The following is a 21,424-nucleotide window of genomic DNA, read 5'->3' as shown; positions in this document are numbered from 1 at the left end:
AGCACCCATCCTAATAGGCCCGTGGCAACAGCAGCAGCACCAACAGAACTAGAATGGAGGGAAAGTAAGAGCAGAAAGCAGTCCTTTTGATGGCAGTTTAAATAGCACCTTACTTTCTCAGCATTTGCAAAACGTTATGTTGTGTAAGTATCTGCCCAGGGCTCCAAGACTGTGGTGTCATTAGCTTGCAGGCAAACCCCACCTTGCGCACTGGGAAGGTCTGGAACCACTTCTGGCCCCTCTACAGGGCTGTAAAGGGCTGAACTTGCTGCTGGGGGACAGACACCAAGTCAGCGTGCACCTGCTGGTATGACCTTCACCTGGACCCCTCCAAGCTCTTCCAGCCTCTGTTTCTGCAGTTAATGGGGGAGACAGGACCAAGCAGACCCACAGTGAGTTGGGTATATAGTAGAAAGGCACTCGTAGCTCACTGTCTTTAATTATTATTGCGAAGGAACAGCACTCAGGGTAATGCTCCAGGGTTTTTGGCTTGACCAGTTGGAAGTATGGAATCATTGACTGAGATGAGAAGTAGCAAGACTGTAAGGAGATAATCAGATCAGGTTTGTACAAGTTCGGTCTGCAGCGCATACCTGACGCCCAAGTAGAGACATCAGAGTCCGGAGCTGGACAAGAGGTCTGGGCAGCAGGCCATAATCCCATCTGACTGGTGTCCGTATAGGAAGAGAACATGCGGTCACACAGAGAGACAACAAGATTGTTCGTGCACAGATGGACAGCCATGTGCCCATATGGAAGAAGGTAGCAGAAGAACCAATCCCGCCAACACTTTAATCTCTGACTCCCAGCATCCAGAACAGTGATAGAATAAATTTCTGTTGTTTAAACTGCTCGGTTTGTGACATTTTGTCATAGCAGCCTGAGCAGCCTACTACAAGTGGGGTCGTGGAAACCCATGAGACATTGTGCGTCACGGAGAGTGGGGTCAATTTTGATCATTGTGACCAGGGACTCTAAGTGTCAAGTCAGATGAGGGCTGACAACGACCTTCCTTCCAAATCTGTGTTTTGAATGTTTTCTTTTTTCCTGCAAATGCTTGCAAATAATTGAAAGGTTGCAAAAATATATATATTTTGAATTACATTTATTATTTTTTATTTATTTATGTAATGTATTAATCTTAGAAAAAAAGGGAAAAAGAGAGAGAGAGAGAGAGAGAGAGAGAGATAGAAACAGTGATCTGCTCCTGTATGTGCCCTGACTGGGGATCGAACCGGCAACCTCTGCATTTTGGGATAATGCTCTAAACAACCAAGCTATCTGGCCAGGGCTAGTTCTTATTTTTAAATATTTTTATTTTTGTTTTAAATACTTTAGTTATCTCACAAACAAAATTTGTTGAAGTACCTATAAGATCTGAAAAATCTAAACTTACTAATACAGTGACTTGCAAACTATCTTAAATATTTTAATACTGTTTTTAAAAACTTAGTAAAATTCCATCTTTCAACTGAATATTAAAGTTCTAAATCAGCTCCTCAAAACACATTAAACTGGAATCACAAGTCTAATACGTTATGCTCTTGAATAGCCTAAGTTCTTTTAAACATTACATTTTAAACATCAATCTCACCTGAGTTATTCCTCAACTCAATGCAAATATGCTGGTACTCTTGTCTTCTCATCATCTTTACTGGGGATTTGGTTAGGTCTGTGTTCTGTGGGGCCTGAAGTCGATACAATTTGGGGGCTCTCTTTAAAAAAAAGACAAATTTATAAATATTAAATGCCCTCCAGTCTGTCAGGTCAGGGGCTCAGGCAGTCAGAGGGCCTGCAGCTTAAGCTGCTTTCATTCATTGCATGGTAACTTCAGCTCGGATCTCTGTTTCTCTTCAAAACCTCTCTTAGGGTTGTAAATGACTCATCGAAATCTTTTTCCACCATATAAGAAAAGACGCACTGGTCCATGCTACCATATAGGTGACTGTTGACAACATGATGCCAAGTAGAAGGAGCTAGTGGCAGAAGCCACATATGGTATGATTCTATTTGCATGAGAGAGCAAGCTGATTAGCCTTTACCTAGAGTTGGGCGGGGGGGGGGGGGGGGGGGGGGAGGCAGTGGGGATATATGAGTGAGAACTAAAGGGGGCAGGATTTCTTTCCAAGGTGATGAAAATGTTCACAAAGCGATTGTGATTATGGTTGCACAACTCTGAATATACCGTACTGAACATCACTGGCTTGGACACTATAAACGGGTGACTGGTATGATACATACAAGTAAAGTTGCTGACACATTTTTTTAAACTTTTTTTGAAGACTTTATATTCATTTTAGAGAGGAGAGAGAGAGAGAGAGAGAGAGAGAGAGAAGAAAGAGGAGGGGGGGAGGGCCAAGAAGCATCAACTCCCATATGTGCCTTGACCAGGCAAGCCCAGGGTTTCGAACTAGCAACCCACAAATTTTAAAAATGAATAAAATTATTTAAAAAATGATATTCTAAGCAAGTTGGGATGACCTGCCTAGGCACTGAGGTCATTAACTGACCAGAGCCCACTGGGGGACCCAGCCTGTTGGTGACACTCAAGTGGCTTCCAAGCTCTGAGCACGCAAATAAAAATAAAATTTGAAGCAGAAGGTTGCAATGACTCCTCAGGACTCTACATGTGATAGGAAATCCTAAATTCTACCAGACAGAGCAAACAGGTTACTGATAAAAAGACAAAAATGAGACTGACCAGGCAGTGGTGCAGTGGATAGAGTGTCAGACTGGGATGCGGAGGACCCAGGTTCAAAACCCCAAGGTCGCCAGCTTGAGTGTGAGCTCATCTGGTTTGAGCACAGCTCACCAGCTTGAGCCCTAGGTCACTGGCTTGAGCAAGGGGTCACTCGGTCTGCTGTAGACCTCCAGTCAAGGCACATATGAGAGGGCAATCAATGAGCAACTATAGTGACACAATGAGGAACTGATGCTTCTCATCTCTTTTTCTTCGTGTCTGTCTGTCCCACTCTCTGTCTCTGTCAAAAAAAAAAAAAAAAAAAAGACAAAAATGAGCAGTTATCTTTCCATCACCAATAAGACAGCAGAGGGAAGGAGCTCTCCAAAGCACAGACAAAAAAGAACTGTTGTGCCAACATCTTGTACTCGGTAATGGTGTAACTGAGAGCAAGGGAGAAAATAAAGATATTTTCAGACAATAAAAGATTAATGGAGTTTTCTACTCACATCTCTCATTAAAAAAATATTAACGGAAGAACTTGAGTAAGAAGTCAATTGAACTTGGAAAAGGCAGGTGACTCAAGAAATAATGAAGAGCATAAAAATTGACAAAAATTGCAGGAAATTAGATTTTTTATTGATGAAAAGTGCAACAGGCAGAATAATGTTCCCTCCAAAGATGCCCACGACTTCACCCCCCGACCTTGTGACTCTATGACCTGACACGGCAAAAGGGTCTTTGTAGGTGTGATTAAGGTCACAACCTGAGAAGGGAGAAGGTCCTGGATCATTCAGGTAGGGCCAACCCCATCAGGAAAGATGAGGCACTCTCCAGGGACAGGATAAGAAACAGAGTGACCATTGCAGAAGAGTCATGGAGACGCTGGCCAGTTGGCTCAGCAGTAGTGCATCAACCTGGAGTGTGAAAGTCCTGGGTTCGATTCTTGGTCAGGGTACACAGGAGAAGCAACTATCTGCTTCTCCACTCATCCCTCTTTTCTCTCTCTCTCTCTCTCTCTCTCTCTCTCTTCCCCTTCTGCAGCCGTGGCTCAACTGATTTGAGCGACTCTGAGCGCTAAGGATGGCTCTGTAGAGCTTCCATCTCAGGTGCTGAAAATAGCTCGATTGTGAGCATGGCCCCAGATGAGTAAACCGTTGGCCCCAGACGAGGGTTGCGGGTGAATCCTGGTCAGGGCGCATGTGGGAGTCTGACTCTCTCTCTCCCCTTCTTTCACTTAAAAAAGAAATAAAAAAGAGTCAGAGACAGGCCATACTGCTGGCTTTGGAGACAGAAGGGGACTAGGAACCAAGAAAGACAGGCAACAGAGGCTAGACAAGACAGGGAACGGAGACTCCACTGGAATCTCCAGAAAGGGGCACAGCCCTGCTAACCCCTGAGTTTTAGTCAGTGTGAGATCTGAAACCACGAGATGATAAATATGTATCATTGAACTCACCAGATTCGTAGCAATTTGTTACAGCAACAACAGAAAACAAACTAGTACAGCTAATACAACAAGCAAATGCAGTAAAAAGTACTTGCACATCTTTTGTTGTCATCAGTATTTTGTATATTACATTCAGATGGAATTGATGGCGGGGTGGGGGTGGGGGTAGATGGAAATGCAAATGCAGGAAGGAAAGAATCCACAGGAAATTCTTGTCTGTGAAAGACTGTGTTTTTCAAATGGCCAGTGGTTGATACCCAATCACTGGGTTATTTGGATTCAATTGCATATGTTTTAAAGAGGATAAAACTTCTTATTTAAAATATCAGTATTGCTCTGGCCAGATAACTCAGTTTGTTAGAGCATCAGCCTCATACATAAAAGTTGCCAGTTCAGTCCCTGGTCAGGGCACATATAGAAACAAATCAATGCTTCTGTCTCTTTCTTTCTCTCTCTAAAGTCAATAAATAATTTTTTAATTAAATAATAAATAAACAAAATGTCATTATTCATTGCTTCTTGCTCTTTTGGCTAAGATCAAGTGTGGGAAAATGTTCTTATCAGTTTGATATCTGATACTCCTCTATCCAAGGACAACATATGACAGGGTTTTGGAACAGGGTGATGGCACAGAGGCCTGCTCCATCCACACTGCAGATGGATTTGGTATTACAGTGTCTCCAGGAGAGGTGCACCCCATCGGGGACAATAAAATAATAAAAAGTAAAATAAAAGTCAGTTCTCAAACGATGTTGGGTTTCATACTCCACCAATTAGATGTATGACAGAAGTGCTTAGAAAGAGCAAGGGGGAATGTGGTCTTTCAAACATATTTTAGAAGTTAGACAAGGAAAAATTTGAAGATGACCAGTCCCCGGAGCAGGTAAGAGGTGGGTCTTAAAAGTGATTCTTTAAAGATGGCTTGTAGCCGGGGTGTTTGGGCATGTCCCATCGGGGCAACCCTGCCTTCAGGGAGAGGTTAGAGAACTCAGGAGAGGAGGTCTGGGAGTCCGTCCTCTGGCCTGGACTGACCGGCTTAGCATCCATGATTCCTTCCCCGTCTCCGACCTAAAGCTCATCCCTACCCCTAACATGGCAGGACTCACCATGAAAACCAGAGATGCCTGGGCCACACTGGGGCCACTTAGGTGCAAGTCTCTGGGGATGGATTTTAAGCTCCCAGGTGATTCCAAAGTAAGGCCAGGTGAAAAGCCTCTGCCAGGAGATGACCTCATGGGCAAAGGGTTTGAAGGTATTATTTGGTTGCCATGTAGGTTGGTGGCCAGAGAAACAGGTGAAGTAAGTTTTTGTTAAGTGGAGCCCAACCCTGAGGTCCCCAAGTATCCTCTTCCACAACTCAGATATAGGTCCCCTCTTCTAGCTCATTCTGGGGGTGGGGGTCTGTTCCTCTCTCTGCTTCCCACATGTTGGCCCATCTATGCATAAAGTTCTCCAAGTTTGTCCCTTCTGGGGAGCTGAGGTGGGCAGAAAACAATGGGCTGTTTTTGGTTCTTACCTGGAAAACAGGCATAATTCTGTTGACTTTTGCTTTTGTACCAAACAATAGGCTACTTACTTGTAGCCTAGAAGAAATAAACTTTTAAAGCTTTCTAATGTTTTGTATGTAGTAGATAATATTGTTTGGGGGGGGGGGAGAGAAACTTTCCTCTACCTTCAAGGTCCTTCTGGCTGGTTTAAATAATCAAATAAACGTGACACAGATTAGCAAGAGAAAGTGACCAGATTTACAGAAACCAGAGTCAGAGACCCCTCATGCAGGAGAGGTTCAGAGACAGAAAGGGAACACGGATATATATGACATACTGAGCTAGGGATGCAGTAAGGTATCTCGGCAGCTTCCAAGGGTCATTGCAGGACAATAAGAAGAGCAGGTACTGTGTAAACAGAAGTATGCCTAGCAAATAAAAATGTCAGGAGGTTATCTCTGATAATCTCTTATCCTGGACAAAGCCTTACCTCAAGTTCTTCCAGATAATTACAGAGAGAGACAGAAGTTTCTCTTCATCAGGAAGCTAAAATTGCCTTTACCTCAGATCAGTCTGCATACCACTGAGGCACATGGCATGTTGCAAATTTACTAAAAATACTAAAGTAGCCCAGAGTGTTCTCAATATGCCTCAATTTATAATGCTGCCTCATGTCCCTGAAGATAGGGGATGCTGACCGTTAAAGGCATTTTCATACAAGAAAATCCATAAATGATGGACTCAGATTAAACAGTCCAATCTTCACCTAAAAATATAAAATGCATTTATTTTATTTACACACATTTTAAAAAATCCAATGTCGTATATAAAAATTCCAAATTCCATATCTACCATTCTGTCAATGTAAGAAATTCTAAACCTGTAAGAATTTTTATGAGGTTTTTTAAGTCAAAGTGACAATTGCTGGGAAGCAAAGTCTCAACGGATTGAGAAAATGCTCTGGAAAATAGCATTATCACCACCTATTTTATATGTCAGAATCAAAGGGGAAGTCTTAAGGGGTTACTGAAATCCACTAATGATAGATTAGGGTGTCGGGAGAAGGCAAAGCAGAGAAATCTCTGGTTTGGATAAAATGTAAAATGAATAAACACATATTTCTTTTATATAGGTACGTCTAGGACACTTAATAGTCAACAATCAACACAATAATAATAACAATGAGGGGATTTGTGGTCTGCTGTGGTGGGGTGGTTGTGCCCTGAGGGCTCTGGTGAAGAAAATTACATTTCAAAGGCATGTTACTCTTACCTTCTAAAGATATGTTATCAATATGTTATTGTAGATGCAAAAAAAGACAACAGACAGGCTTCGTTAAGGTAAAGATTGACCTTTGTTAGGGAAAAACACCGCCCTAGGACATGACTACCCACCTTGAGTTGCTTTCACTTAGGAAGTTCTCATTTCAGACCATTCTGTGTGGTTACATGAGGTCTCTGAGTCTGCAAGGTCACGATGCAGGCCTCCCCGGAGCTGGTCAGGTTTAGTATGTGGCCCCTTTTTCATCCACACTTCGATGCAATCATTTCATTCAAACTCTACAATCACACCTGTCATCCCATTTCCTCGCCCCAGGAGCCGGCAGGCACCACGTTTGAGCTGTCTAATAGTTCTCCAGAGCCTGTTAATGGTCTCTAGTTTTGTCTAATCCAACGAACTGACTCAAGCAGGGTGTTGTCACCAGAAACTTGACCCCACACGGTTAAGTATCTATTTATACAACATGCAAATATTTTTCCTTTTTCATTCCTTTTGTGGGTGAATTTATGTAACATAGACACCCCACTGCTTTTAAGGCATTTTTAAGAGCTTATTTTTAACATCCCTAGTCCTCTGAATGTGAGATTATACATCCCAGAATAATTTAATCAAGGTAAGTATTCTTTTTTTTTCTTTATCTTCTGCGAGTGAGTCAATCAGGTCACTACTCTTAGTATCCCAACCGAGCAATGACTGAGGTCATTTCAGGCCACTGTGCTTCCAGGAAAAAGAGGCTTGTTTTTGTACAAAAAAAAAAAAAAAAAAAAAAGGCAGCTGGTGTTATATTTCACAATAAACAATAAAAACATTAATTTAAAAAGCAAGTATGTGAAACTTAACATATGAGAAACTTTATAAGAACTTAAATAAAAGGCAGCCCAATCTTTTCTGGGGATGATTGGGGGGGACACTTGATTTAGAGATGTACCCAGTGACTGCGATCCCTGGGGTCTGATTTCAGGGCACCATTTGCATTGTTTGGAGTTGGCTGTGCTTTTTAGTTGCTGATATCATGCTTTCTACTTATAAATTCCTGTTTTGTTAGTTTTACTATTATCAGTTTAATTTGTTTGGAGTTGCTTGGTGATCTAAAGAGTAATGCATCAATAGAATTTTTGAAGTAGCATTTTCTCATAACAAAACCCTAAACCGCTGGCGTTTCTATGTGGGTCCCAAACCCATCCTGATCAGCAAGGCTTGGAGGGAGGCCCCATCCACAGGAGCCTGCTGTGGTGGTGACAACGTGCAGACTGAGTCCACACAGAGGAAAGCAATCACGACATTTTCTCAAGGAGAGTGTACCGAAATGATTGGTTATTTGAAATTTATAGAGCATTCTGTGTACTATCAAGTGATATGTAGAAGTTGATATTGTTCTCTAATGGAGGCATAAATAAATGTGTGTATGGGGGGGTGGAATGTCCCTTTTCCTCTTTTAGGTTTCTGGTTGCTAAAACAATTAGAATGACATGAGACAGATCACTAGGAGAAAACAATGACATTGAATCACATATGTACACAGGGAGGTGGCATAAGAACAGGGCCTCAAGCACGAATGGGCAGTTAGGCTTCTATGCCATCTTGAGCAAAGAGAAAAAGGTGGTAGTGGGGGGGGGGGTGAACTTCAAATGAGAAAACCATTTATATGGAGTTGGAAAGCAAATGTTTGGTAAACAAATATTTGCTGGGCTGTATTAACAATGAGAGGACTTTGATCAAATGGGCATTGCGAGCTTCCTCTCTGTCTCTCACAGTACATTCATATTAAACTATAGGTACTTATGCAGACAGCCCTTTCCTGGAGCAGGTTCTCTATGGAAATCCTTTAGGCCAAGGGTCCCCAAACTTTTTACACAGGGGGCCTCAGACCGTTGGAGGGCCGGACTACAGAAAAAAAACTATGAACAAATCCCTATGTACGCTGCACATATCTTATTTTAAAGTAAAAAAAAAACAAAATGGGAATAAATACAATATTTAAAATAAAGAACAAGTAAATTTAAATCAACAAACTGACCAGTATTTCAATGGGAACTATGGGTCTGCTTTTGGCGCATGAGATGGTCAATGTGCTCCTCTCACTGACCACCAATGAAAGTGGTGTCCTTTCCAGAAGTATGGCGGGGGCCGGATAAATGGCCTCAGGGGGCCACATGCGGCCCACAGGCTGTAGTTTGGGGACCCCTGCTTTAGGCAAAATGCCAAAAGTTCTTTCTGGCCTTTTGTTTCTTTAAAATAATGAGCACAAATTAATCCTTATGCCGAAGAGACATACAGTATTTTGGGGTAACAGATTCTGTTCCCTTATAATAATATACATGTTTAGGGCGAGTTGAACTTGACTTCTACCTATTTTTTGTTTGTTTGTTTGTTTTGTTTTGTTTTTTTGTTTGTTGTTGCTGTCACCAGGTTCTTTTTCTACTGCAGAATGAAAATGGGTAGAGGTTGGCAGAGGTTGTCTTTTCTCTAATTAATTTATGGAATCAAATAAAATTGTGAGCTAATTAATCTTTGACTTCTATTTTTTTATTTCTAATAGTCCAGGAGATGTGTGCGCAGTGGAGAGGCTAGTTGTGTGTGTACACATGCACATTTGTCCTTGCACAGACATATACAGATGCTTACACATGCATGTACACATACACACTCACATGTTGGTGCATGCTCATACATCTCACATATGTGCATGTCCACATGAATACACATAAGCATGTATGTATGCTCAAACATGAAAACACAAATGCATGCACACACACATCATGCGAACACCCATCATCCCTTGTTTTTTTTTTAACAGTTCTCTAAGTCAAGATTCACTCAGGAACAGTGGATAAGTTTTAAAGTTTGCTGATGACTGGAGGAGGGAAGGAAGAGAGAAGGAACCGGCATGAAGAGTCATGACGAGTTTCATATGCTCCATATATAATCACCCTTTCTCAATTAGATGGAATTATCTGAGATGGTTCGTGTAAACTCTCATTTCTCTTCTCATGAAGAAAATGACTTAAATGATACATCTTGACACTAAAAACTGTATCAAGGTCTAGTTCTCCAGAAAGGGCAAGAGGTTGTGGCACCTGGCACTTGAAACTGTCTGCATTTGGTCCATCATGAGCAGCTCCCAAGCCTGTGACAACGGTTTCATGCTGCCACAGTCAGACTGAGTCCAGAGGAGCAGGACAAGAACTGCCCCAGAGTTGTCCTCAGCCTGGTCAGATGCCCCTACCAGGCATGGGTGTCCTCGTGAGACACAAGATCTCATCCAGGCTTCAAGGCAGCACTCTGAGACATTCATTCGGACTTAAGTAAGGAACTGAGGGCATTATGTCTCTTAGTAGTAGTCTTGGATATGGGGACTTACGAAGGTTTTAAGAGCCGTTATTTTTAATAAAAAGTGTTTACTTTTTTAATTGAAAGTTATTGGGGTAACACTGATGAATGAAATTATATAGGTTTTAGGTATACAATTATATAACATCTCATCTGTGTATTGCATTGTGTGTTCACCACCCAAAGGCAAGTCTCTTCCCATCACCATTTATCCCTCCTTTACCCTCTTCTACCTCCTTCCTAACCCACTTTCCCTCTGGTAATCACCGTACTGTTGTCTATTTCTATGAGGAGATTCTTTGCTTTGCTTTGCTTAATCTGTTCACCTTTTTCACCCAGCTCCACAACCTACCTCCCTTCTGATAGCTGTCAGTCTGTTCTTTGTATCTATAAGTCTGTTTCTTTTTTGTTTGTTTATTTTGTTCATTAGATTCCACATATAAGTGAAATCATACAGTACTTATCTTTCTCAGACTGGTTTATTCCACTTACCACCATATAAAAAGTGTCCTCTGAAATGCAAAATTCTGTAGACTGCCAAGCAATGGTGGTAAAGGGAGTTGTCATGGAAACATATCCTGAAATCCACCATTTCATCTTCTGTCCTCTCCAGACTTAGCAGAAATGATGGTTGTTTCTGACACTCATTATAGCAGCCCTGCAGTTGGAAGATGATTCTCAGAGCTAGAAAACCTAAACCACACACAGAAATCCTAGTTTTCTTGTTAACAATTGGTCAGAATGCCTCGGTCAAAGCCAATCAACACGTGACATTTTCCTGGTGGATGAGGATTGGCTCATCTAATGGATGGACATGTGATTGGTAATAGCCAATGAAACATCAGAAGAGGTTGGCTGGTGGCTTCTGGAAAAGATTCCAAAAAGGATGGCCCCTTTCCTTCTCATTGAATGTTAACATGAATTCACAATTACTGCTGGCAGCCATGATGACCAACAACCTTTAGGAGGAAGCTTATACTGTGATGCAGACTGGAGACATAAAAATACTATTTTTTTTCTTTCTTTAAATCAGATAAGGTCCTAGTAGATCAGGGGTCCCCAAACTTTTTACACAGGGGGCCAGTTCACTGTCCCTCAGACCGTTGGAGGGCCGGACTATAAAAAACGACTATGAACAAATCCCTATGCACACTGCACATATCTTATTTTAAAGTAAAAAAACAAAACGGGAACAAATACAATATTTAAAATAAAGAACAAGTAAATTTAAATCAACAAACTGACCAGTATTTCAATGGGAACTATGCTCCTCTCACTGACCACCAATGAAAGAGGTGCCCCTTCCGGAAGTGCGGTGGGGGCCAGATAAATGGCCTCAGGGGGCCACATGCGGCCCGCTGGCCGTAGTTTGGGGACCCCTGTAGTAGATGGTACATTACAACTGGGATAATTCAGTAGCATTTAATGAACTGTTTTTAAAAGATACAGAAGAGATAAGAGCAGTGCCCACTTGGAGTTAGTATCAGTGGGGACAGCAGTTTCATCCTGGTCCCCACCTCTCAAGTCCTGAAAGGAGAGAGGAACCTTCCAGAACATGAGGCAGAGAGGGCTCTGTGCAGGGGGCCTTCGGAGGAGGTGGACCCATCTGTGGAGGCTGCAGCGCACTACAGGGGACCCTGCAAGACAAGAGCTGGGAGAATAAATGCCCAGCCTCAGTCCCTATTCAGCTAGGAGCTCCTGTGGTTGTGCCCTATTAGCCGACTTCAGCTGGGAACCCACCCGGACAGCCTGCTGAGGCAGACAGCACAGTGGGCTGGGAGGCGGTCAGGTGAATGGAAGTTTCCCAGCACATCGAAGAGCAGCCAGACCTAGAAAGGCTGGACCTGCAGCTGCACGACATGGCAAAGGTCCTCCTTTTAAAGTCACTTTGAATTGGTTTTTCGTTCCTTATTTTTTTAAAACACCCCCCATACAACCTATGCCCCACTAGGATCCTACTTCTTGTGCACATATCAGGCTTTTAGCTGCCTGCTGCTCACTAACTTATCCAGTTTTCTTAGGGTGGTTGGTAGAGCCTTTCAGGATTTTTCAGCCATCCCCTGCCCCCTTCCCCCTTGGCAGCCATCAGCTTTTTCTCTGCATCTATGGCTCTGCTCTGTTTTGTTTTGTTCAGATTTCACATATTAGTGAAATCATATGGTATTTGCCTTTCTGACTTATTTTACTCAGCATAATACCCTCTAGATTGGTGTTTCCCAATGTGGGGCCCACGCCCCACAGGGGGGCAATTCGATAGTTAAGGGGGGCAATTTCAAAATGGACTCCACACGACTTTAACTCTTTCGCCCCGGGCCATTTAAATGCAATGCTAGATACCGGTGCCAAATTTAACAAAAAATGCAATTCTTAAATAATTGTGGTAAATAATTATTAAGTATAATTTCGTTTAATGGGACCAAAATATCAACTGGGTGATTGGCATCGTCAAGTAAACTTCGTCCTGGGTTCACCGCAGAGCATGCCGTCTGCCGCGGGGAACCCCGGACGTTTTAAAAACTCGCTAAACAACGCAGTTATTCTCACCTAATTGGCCCATCGCAACTTCTGTAGTGTTTCACATCATTCAGTTGGTGTTAATTTGAAATAAGTGTCAGTCAAAACTGTTGTAAAAGCTTGTTGATTTAATAAATATACATATATATATTGCATAGATATAATTGGTAAGTATTTGATTTTATGTTTATCAATATTAAACTCTTTTTTTTTTTTTTCTGAAGCTGGAAACAGGGAGAGACACTCAGACAGACTCCCGCATGCGCCCGACCGGGATCCACCCGGCACGCCCACCAGGGGCGACGCTCTGCCCACCAGGGGGCGATGCTCTGCCCATCCTGGGCATCGCCATGTTGCGACCAGAGCCACTCCAGCGCCTGGGGCAGAGGCCACAGAGCCATCCCCAGCGCCCGGGCCATCTTTGCTCCAATGGAGCCTTGGCTGCAGGAGGGGAAGAGAGAGACAGAGAGGAAGGCACGGCGGAGGGGTGGAGAAGCAAATGGGCACTTCTCCTATGTGCCCTGGCCGGGAATCGAACCCGGGTGCTCCGCACGCTAAGCCGACGCTCTACCGCTGAGCCAACCGGCCAGGGCAATATTAAACTCTTTATTAAGTACTTCTTGCATTGGGGCTAGAAAGCACTAATATTTTATAAATATTATTGGGGCTATAATAGTGCATGCACGACAATTTTCATTTTAGAAGCATAACTTTCCAGAAAATTTTGTCAAGTGGAAAAAATATAGATACCTTTTGATTTGCGGTGGTAGTGTAGTAAATGTGTTATATACATTTAAATAAATATGAATTTTTAGTATACGTTTACTCTATGTCACATTGAATATATTTTAACACATATTTTAATATTAGTTTTTAATTGATCTTATTTTTATTATAGCCCATAGTAAAATGAGTGGTGCAAGCAAGAAAAAAACTCGTCAATATTCGAGGAATATTTAAAATTTGGGTTCATACCCGCTGTTCACGATGAGTGGATTCCTTTTTGTCTTTTATGCCAGCAATGCTTGACCAACGAATCAATGAAATGAGGTCGTCTTGAGGCGCATTTGAAGGTGAAACATAGTGCTCATATTAATTCAGATTTGAGTTACTTTAAAATTTTAAAGAAAAATTTTGAAAAGAGAACAACATTAAAGTCTCTATTTACTGCTCATACTTCAACTAATAATAGTGTTCTTGAAGCTAGTTATCAAATTTCTTTATTCATCGCTAAAACTGGAGAAAATCACACTATAGGAGAAAATTTAATAAAACCGTCAATATCAGCATTTCTTAAAACGGTTCTTGAAAAAGATGACAAAGATGTAAAAGCTATGCCACTCAGTAATAATTCTGTTAGCAGAAGAATAGACGAAATGAGTGAGGATATTGAAAAACAATTTATTGAAAAGCTGAAAACAAGAAAATTCTCCTTGCAAATGGATGAATCAACTTTGAGAGACAGTGAGGCAGTATTGATAACTTACGTAAGATATATTGATAAAGGACATTTTGCTGAAGAAATGTTGTTCTGTAAAAGATTAGAAAGCACCACTACCTCCAAAGATATATATAATAAGCTAAAAAACTACTTAGATGTCATTGATATACCAATGAAAAATATAACATCTTGTGCTGCAGATGGTGCTCCCAATATGATGGGCAAGAAAAATGGCTGCTTAAAATTGATGAAAGATGTGAATCCAGAAATGATTCTTGTGCATTGTGTTATTCATAGGGAAAACTTGGTAGCTAAAAACATCTCGCCTGTTCTGAATGAAGTATTACATACAGTAATAAAGTGTGTTAATGCTATTAAAGCTAGTGCCAAATGTGAGCATCTTTTCAAGCTATTTTGTGAAGAACAAAATGAAGACCATGTGAGACTTTTACTTCATACTGAAGTAAGATGGCTATCTAAAGGAAACTGTTTGAAAAGACTTATGGAACTGTTTGATATTCTTAGTGATTTTTTAAGCGACAAACCTGAAATGAAGTATCTGTTAACAATAGATGGTAAAGCATTTGTGAGTTATTTAGCCGATATCTTTGAAAAACTAAATATATTAAATAAGCAAATTCAAGGAACAAATAAAACCCTTATCAATGCAAAAGCAAAGATATTTGGTTTCATTACCAATATTGAGTTATGTCAGAAGCATATTAACAACAAAAACTTTAAACAGTTTCATTGGCTCCAAAAATGTGAAGTAACTGATACCGCTTTACTTGTTATTGTCAATCATTTGAATATTCTATCGGCTGATTTAAAAGAAAGATTTTCTGATTTAAAACAAATTGATTTCCCAACATGGATGATGCAGCCAATGTTAGTGGATTTGTCTGATATATCAACTATGCAGTATCAAGAAGAACTCGCAGAATTGCAAAATGATGAGTCAGTTAAAGCTTTATTTAATACAAAGGAGTGATGGCATGGCTTTGTGAGGAAACAGAAATCAAATACCCAAATTCAACCAAATGTGCAAGAAAACTATTGCTACCGTTTCCATCTTCATTTTTAGCTGAATGTGGATTTAGTGCTGTAAATGATTTACTGGTAAAAAAAAGAAATCGGCTGGATATAACACAACGTGGAGACTTGAGACTAAAGCTAACCAAATTGGAACCTAATATAAAATCTCTGTGCAGCAAGCATCAAGTGCAAGGATCACACTAAATTAAAATAATAAATTAATATAGAAAAATCTGTATTAAAATTATTTGGAATTTAAATTTCTGTTTTTCATTATATGTTTTGAAATTTTATTTACTGTGTTTTGTTAACAGTTTCATAGTGATTTCTTCCTAGAACCTATCATTTATGTTTATTAAGTGAACAAATCAATTTTTTAATGTTAAAAATTATGTATGTTACATAGGGGGGGACATAAAAATTTTAGAAAGGTTAAGGTGGGGCATGGCACAAAAAGGTTGGGAAACACTGCTCTAGATCCATCGTGCTGTTGCAAATGGTAAGATTTTATTGCATTTTATTGCTGACTAGTATTCTAACATAGATCTATGCTATATATCTATCATAGATATATATGTCATGTTTTCTTTATCCATTCATCTATCAGTGGATACCTAGGTTGCTTCCATAACTTGTCTATCACTTACAATGCTGCAATAAACATAGGGATGCACATATCTTTTATAATTAGTGTTTTTGTTTTCTTTAAATAGAAACCCAGAAATGGACATGCTGGGTCATAATACAGTTCTATTTTTAATTTTTTGAGGAACCTCCATACTGTTTTCCACAGAGGCTGCCCCTGCCTTTTTTTTTACATCCTCACCAGCACTTGTTGTCTATTGATTTATTGATGATAGTCATTCTGACAGGCATGAGGTAATATTTTATTGTGGTTTGATTTGCATTTCTCTGAAATGCATTGAGCATTGTTTTATATGTCTGTTGGCTAGCTGTCAGAAACCGATCAACAGCTGCTGATTGACACAGTCACAGCAAAGAAGATCAACAACTGCTGGTTGACACAGTCACAGCAAAGAAGATCAACAACTGCTGGTTGGCACAGTCACAGCAAAGAAAAGGCGCAACGATACTTCCCCCTTTAACTTTTTGAATTAATTTGATTTTTTATCCCCCCTTTTCTGGGGGTGTGTGCTATCATTTTTGGCACAGGGATAATAGCACTGTGCTTTCCCTGCAGATTCATAGTAATTTCTTTGGAAATGAGACAGAGAGTGTGAGTTCCACAGAAAAGCCTGTAAGCCCCTTTACCTGGGCTCATAGACATAAGAGGCTATGATATCCCTCAAAAAGGGTTAAGTTTGTAGGAGCATTCCTTCCTATTAATCATGTTAGAAAAAAATAGATTGTGACTTATGAATAGGTAGGAAACAGTGACTATACACAGTAGCACCTTTCAGCCTTCATTTAATCCATTACTTTACCTCCCTAGCCTTTTCATGTGGTAGAGTAGAGAAACTTTCCTTTCTTCTCACATACCTGATCTGCAGGTGGTGAAACACTCTGAGAAAAATAAAGTTAGAACTTAACTAGTATATGAATATAGTAGGCAAATAAAATTTGGCTAGATAATAGGATATTAAGTAGTTATTAATCAATACTGACCTTTTAGAAGTTTGCGCCAATATTGTTATTGCTGCTCAAGTTATTGTATAACTATACTTAGAATGACTTACCACCTGATTTATAGCTTATAGAAATGAATTAACTGTTGCCTAGAAATATGTAACCGTAGTGAAACAAAAACAATTATTAATCAATGTATTCTGAATACTATGTAATTGTAACTTAGTGTGTGTGTATAAAATAAAGCTAGACTAGCCATTGGCAGAGATGCCTGGCAGTGAATGCTAAAAGAATTTGGCTCGCTCACTCATTTCACACTGACACCGTCTCTTCCTGTGGGACCCCTGGATTACCCCCGGGGCTGGACCCCAGCAGCTAGCTATACGTTCTCTTTGGAGAAATGTCTATTCATTCCTCTGCCCATTTTTAAATTAGATTGTTTGGGGGGTTTTTTTGGTATTAAGTTGTATGAGTTCCTTATATATGTTGAGTATTAACCCTTTATTATATATATCATTGGCAGACATCCTTTCCCATTTAGTAAGTTATCTTTTTTTTTTTTCTGAAGTTAGAAATGGGGAGGCAGTCAGACAGACTCCTGCATGCACCCGACCAGGATCCACCCGGCACGCCCACCAGGGGGCGATGCTCTGCCCATCTGGGGTGTCACTCTGTTGCAACCAGAGCCATTCTAGCATCTGAGGCAGAGGCTTCAGAGCCATCTTCAGCACCCGGGCCAACTTTGCTCCAATGGAGCCTTGGCTGCGGAAGGGGAAGAGAGAGACAGAGAGGAAGGAGAGGGGGAGGGGTGGAGAGCAGATGGGCGCTTCTCCTGTGTGCCCTGGCTGGGAATCAAACCCGGGACTCCTGCACGCCAGGCCGACACTCTACCACTGAGCCAATCAGCCAGGGTCAGTAAGTTGTCTTTCTGTTTTAAATTTGTTTCTTTGTTTTTGTACCCCAAAGCATCCTAATATGCATACATAAAATATTTCATAGCTATTCTAGAACAAAAGTAATGTTATGGGCTAGAAATAGAATAAGAAAGCTCAAAAGCTTACTGGCCTATTGGTGCCAGGCCTAGACACCAATGGCACCCTGTATGTGGCAGGAGTGTGGGGCCAGCTCTCTGTAGGAAACAGAGCAGGGGCATGATCTCACTCTCACGAACATAATGCTTTGGATTGCTGTCAATAAAGACTGTTTGACCTTGGAAGAGAGTGGAGTTAACCACAAGCTTACCAGCCATGATACTCAGGAAAAGAAAGAGGAGCCCTAAGGAAATAAAACAATAAGAGATTGCAAAATAATGTTTTAAAGCAACAGATAAAAATTAATGCTTTGAAAACATTTCCACTAAGTGCAACAAATGAAAGACTGCTCCTGAGGAAATCTAAATAAAGAGCAATTATCAAAGGACTTCAATTTATTGAGTGTGATCTAAAAAGAGACAGAGGAAAAGATAATACAGTAATAGAAACACATCCACAATAGGAAACCTGGGAACAACTCAAGCAGCTATAAATTAGTATTTTCTGAACACACTGAAAATATTCAGAGGATTTGTGGATAATTTAAAGAACCACTTGCTTATATTTCATCAGGGCCTACTTCTGCTGTTCATATCAAGAAGAAGTAGGTTTTTAATATGACTGATTGGAAATTCTGGATATTTTTTTTAAAAAAACTGTAAATATTGAAACAAACAAACAAAAAAATCAGGATAAATCCTAAAGTAGACACAGTTAAAGAGAAAATCAGAAAAATAGACGCTCGTACCAAGGAATTAATGCTAACAGGACAGAGAGACAAAAGAAATGAAAAATGTGAAAAAGACTTAAACAATATGGAGAATAAAATGAGACAGTCCAACAGACATCTAACAGGAGTTCCAGGATTAGAGCCTGGATTAGAGCCTGAAAAGATCAAAATTGAAGAAAGATATTATTTTCCAAATAGAAAGAAAACACCAAGGAGCGAGCAGGGTACCTAAAAATAAACCCACAATCAGATGCATTGCAGTAAAACCTCAGAACATCAAGGACAAAGAAAATCTAAAGGCTTCTAGAGATTAAAAAAAAAAAAATAGGTAACTTACACAAAGAAACACTCAATAAACATCACACCACCCAGATGGAAAGTGGTGATTGAAAAACTTTCAAAAGGCAGAAGAAAATGACTTTCAACCTAGAATTCTGTAAACAATCAAACTATTATTGAGATTAAACATACAATAGACTGCAGAGTGTAATGCAGACTTTGATGAAAGAACTACAAAATCAGTGGCTCACGGCCTTGGATGCTCACTAAGCCACCTGGGAAAATCTTCAATCCCAGGGCCCAGGCCACATTCCAGAGCCAAGTGTCAGTTCTTTTTAGTTGTCCCAGGTTATTCCAATGTCCAACCAGGGTTGAAATCACAGTTCTACTTAAAATTTCAGGTAGAAGAAAAACCTAGGAGATTTTATTAAGAGCAAACAAATCAGCGATCTTCATCAGTTAATGTAATTGACTGTTGTTTGGGAGAGGAAAATAAACCCTCTGCAAGTCCTAGTGGTCCAGGTGAATTAGCTATGGGATCATCTAAATTCCGCTTAGTTTATTCTATCCCAAGTGAATTTTTCTTATTCATGTGTCAAGTATTTAACATCTGTTTTGAGAAAGAAGGTCAGTTCAGTCGAGTGATTTTGTGACGACCACGGGTCACAACCAGGCTGCACACTAGAAACTCCTGGGGAGTGTTTTGAATATGTTATCCTGGGAGTTCACTTCCCAAGGTTCTGCTTTATTCCATAAGGGGTAAGGCTGCAAGTCTCCCCACAGGTAGCCCAGCTTGAGGACCACTGAGTTGGGGATTCTCTCTGCCAAGGACCCCAGGAGAAGCAGAGAAGGCAGAGCATTGAGTATGATGAACCGTCCTGGAAATCTCTTAGAAATTGTGGGTTGCTGAATCTTTTAAACAGTACAAATGTGGCTCATTTTCACAATGATGTAGACAAAGAAATTTATGCATTAATCAAATTAGTATTTTTTGAACACACTGAAAATATTCAGAGGATTTGTGGATAATTTAAAGAACCACTTGCTTATATTTCATCGGGGCCTACTTCTGCTGTTCATATCTGGAACCACCATCATGGCCGGGTAACCGTGGCTCAGAGCTCTTATCTCAGCTGTGTTCTTAGTTGGGGGACTTTGAACAAATCAGTTTATTATTTAGTGGGGTCACTTCCTTAAGAGTTAAGTGGCAAGCCTGTCCAATCCCTGTGTCTGTGTGGTTATAGATTAATTTGGTACTGAGTTCTCGGGAAGGCACCGGGTAGTTAAAGAGGATAAAGTGGCCGCCTGAGCCTTGTGACCTTTGTCCAAGTACTTCCCTTTATTCATTCCCACATTTCCACAGAACCCCTGCAGCCTCTTGCCCGAGATAAGCGGATCCAGGGTGAGGAAGAGAGAATTTCTGCCCCGAAACTTGAACTCTGTCTCAAATGACCATTCTTGGAACAGGTATTGCTCACGTCACTGCCTAGGAAATCAGACAAGGACACCACATAGTCTGGAAGGCAAGCTCATAAGAGGGTGTTTTTATAGGGGCACTCAAATCAAGGCGTTTATTAACACAGCTCTCCTCACCAATGGCATCACTGGGCTGTGGTGATACCTTGTCACTAAAATAAGAGCTAGTTAACTTTTGAAGGGTTTTCACACCTTCATAGGCATGGAAATCCCTCAAGCACGGGATGTACATTGTAGACCTCCTGGGTCTACTCTCAGGGGCTATCAGTGGGTCTGGGGCAGGGCCTAGAATCAGCATTTTAAGCCACAGTCGTGCTTTGAGGAACAGCACACCGTTCCCTGCAGGTGTACTTGTTTCCTCCTGCTTCGGCAGACTTTCTCCTCCCCCTTCCTCCTGTGGTCCTGTGAGTCTTCTGATGCCTACATCCTCTGAGCAAGGGTCACTTCTCCAGTGCCCTGAAATCCACCACACAGGTGCGTAACGGCTGTGGGACTAAGCAACTCTAATTTATTGTTTCCTTCCTGGGACATTTTACTAGTATCAAAGCTTTGTTACTGGAGACTCAATTGCCATGGGTGACAGCTGTCACCATGACCAGCCATCCATCAGGGAACCCAAGGCTGTGGCTAAGATGCAGCCAACAGTGTGCTATAGGGAGAGCTGGGTTATCTGTATGTGTCTGAGAATGGTGGACTGCTTTGCTTCCATCCTTACAGTGACAATTGGCTTGCCCAGGCCCCAGCTCTGAGACAGAACCTGGTCCAGGCCCCTACTCCAGGCAGTTCCACCCAATATCTTCATTGTTCCACCAAACTCTTCCAAGATTTGTGTTGGTCAAACTCATCCATGTTTGGGTGCATGTCAAGTGTGGCTTCCCACATCTGAGGGGCTTCCATCAACACAGAATGTCTGTGATACATTGACTTTCTGGGCCAACAAACCCACAATCTGTCTAAAGCCTAGGTCTGTGGCGCTCCTGAGATATGGAGAGGCCTGAAGTTCCCCTTGCTAGCAGAGGGGCTAAACCTTTGACCTAGGGCAGAATTACTCACACTTCTCGGGGTTGCAAATATACCTCATGTTTCTCAGGAGGGTAATGGGT

The 21,424-nt window shown here is 41.1% G+C and overlaps 1 non-coding gene across 1 annotated transcript; it reads left to right on the top strand.

The window, feature by feature from the left end:
- The first annotated feature begins 4,641 nt into the window (after positions 1 to 4,641).
- On the top strand, positions 4,642 to 4,830 carry LOC136396264 (U2 spliceosomal RNA). Its single transcript, XR_010749650.1, has one exon. It is a non-coding gene; the product is annotated as a U2 spliceosomal RNA (small nuclear RNA).
- The last annotated feature ends 16,594 nt before the right edge of the window (positions 4,831 to 21,424 follow it).

The sequence above is a fragment of the Saccopteryx leptura genome, chromosome 2 (assembly GCF_036850995.1).
Source record: "Saccopteryx leptura isolate mSacLep1 chromosome 2, mSacLep1_pri_phased_curated, whole genome shotgun sequence".
Lineage (NCBI taxonomy): Eukaryota > Metazoa > Chordata > Mammalia > Chiroptera > Emballonuridae > Saccopteryx > Saccopteryx leptura.
Note: the sequence above shows the minus strand (reverse complement) of the source record. Positions and strands in the feature narration are given on the sequence as shown.